We start from the raw sequence: 2,387 nt of genomic DNA on the forward strand, positions 1-2,387 counted from the left end.
TCACCAAAAGAGTAAAAAGAGAACCTACAGAATGGGGAAAATTTTTTAGCTCTGGAATATCAGATGAAGTTCTAATCTCTTAAAATCTATGGAAAAAGCCAACCCCTCTACAATAAAAACACAAAGAATCCAATTAAAAAATGGGCAAAGAATATGAACAGACACTTCACCGAAGAAGACATTCAGGCAGCTAACAGATACATGAGGAAATGCTTCCAATCACTAGCCATTAGAGAAATGCAAATTCAAAACTACAGTGAGATGCCATCTCAACTGACATTATTGGCAAGAATCAAAAAAACAGAAAATAACAAACACTGGAGAAGCTGCAGGGAGATTGGAACTTTTATGCACTGCTGGTGGGAATGCAAAATAGTACAACTATTTTGGAAAACAATATGACAATTCCTTAAAAACCTAGAAATAGAAATATCATACGATCCAGCAATCCCACTCCTAGGAATATAACCTAGAGAAATAAGAGCCATCACATGAATAGACATATGCATGCCCACGTTCTTTGCAGCATTATTCACAATAGTAAAAAACGGAAACAACCTAAGTGCCCATCAACAGATGAATGCATAAGCAGACTATGATACATACACCCAATGGAATATTATGCGACGATAAAGAACAATGATGAATTTGTGAAACATCTCACAACATGGATGAATCTAGAGGGTATTAGACTGAGTAAAATAAGTCAATCACAAAAAGACAGAGACAGTATGAGACCACTATTATAAAAACATGAAAATGTTTCCACAAAGAAAGAAAAAATCTTTGATGGTTTTGAGAGATGGTAAGTGTGGGGAGGGAGAAACACTAACCAGATAGTAGATGGAAACCTTGTTGGCGTAGTGGTTAAGGTCGCCACCAAATGTCGGCGGTTCAAATCCACCAGGTACTCCTTGGAAACACTTTGGGGCAGTTCTATTCTGTCCTACAAGTTGCTATGAGTCGGATAAGTGGTAATGTTGGTGAAGGGTAAGACAGAACACGATACTGGGGAAGTCAGCACAACTTGACCAGGGCAAAGTCATAGTAGCTTCACAGACATATCCAAATGCATTGGTTTGAGGGTGGGGGACCGTGGTCTCAGGGGATATCTGGCTAAACTGGCATAACATAGTCTATAAAGAAAATGTTTTACCTCTAACTGTGGTGAGTAAACACTAAGGTCTTAAAGCTTGCAGGCAGCCATCTAAGATACGTCTACTGGTTTCATCCCAGCTGGACCAAATGAGAATGAAGAAGACCAAAGACATAAGGGAAAGATTAGTCCAAAAGACGAATGGACCACAACTACCACAACCTCCACCAGACTAAGCCCAGAACTAAATGTTGTTCAGTTACCATCACCACCTGCTCTGGCAGGGATCACAATAAAGGGTCCTGGACAGAGCAGAGAAAAATGTAGAGCAAAATTTAAATTCTAAAAAAAAAATAAAACACTAGCCTTGATGGTCTGACAGACACTAGAGAAACCCCAAGAGTATGGCCAGCGGACACACTTTTAACTCAGTACTGAAGGCACTCCTGAGGTTCATCCTTCAGTCAAATATTAGAGCCAACTGTGTCTGCCAACAATTAATCCTGCAGTAGGGCAAAGAATCCTAAGGATGAGGTTACTCAGGTATCAGCCATTCAGGTCTACTTTGGGTTTCCATCTGATCTGGTCAGATTCTCCAGAAGTCATCTTGTCTTCACTCTTTCTGGCCTCTGATAAAATTTAACTAGAGAAGATTATTCCCCTCTCAGAGGGTCACAAGGTATCAGCATAGCAAAACCTTTAAGGGACTTTAGGTCTGGCCGCTGTACCAGCAGTACCTCCCCTCTTACGGCTTCTACCATTACAGTTTTTACAATCACAATTAACCATTTTAACAATTCACCCTCACAACTGAATCATATAACCCTATCTATATGTTCCCCCATCTTTTCTTCTCCACACTCATCAGGAAAAGAGGAATCTATTCAGTGGGGATCCTCCTTTATCCCCTTCATTTAATGTAAATACACCCACAAAAACATATAATTGAGCCACTTCATTCCTTTATCTGTCCCCCATTTTAGATAGCCAATGTTTAAATTACTCATCGCTATCAAACCAGTACTCTGAGGAGACAAGCCATGTTCCTTGGTCTTGAAGAATCTTCTGTTCTGGTTGGAACTTTGAGCATCAGCACCCAAAAGCAAAGTTCAGAGCAAGCCATCTAATTGCAGCAATCTACATCAGTTCACAGAAAACCTGGTGGTGTAGTGGTTAAGTGTTACGGCTGCTAACCAAAAGGTTGGTAGTTCAAATCCACCAAGAATTCCTTGGAAACTCTATGGGGCAGTTCTACCCTGTCCTATAGGGTCACTATGAGTTGGAATCAACT

This window comes from Trichechus manatus, unplaced genomic scaffold, assembly GCF_000243295.1.
Source record: "Trichechus manatus latirostris isolate Lorelei unplaced genomic scaffold, TriManLat1.0 scaffold00236, whole genome shotgun sequence".
Taxonomy (NCBI): domain Eukaryota; kingdom Metazoa; phylum Chordata; class Mammalia; order Sirenia; family Trichechidae; genus Trichechus; species Trichechus manatus.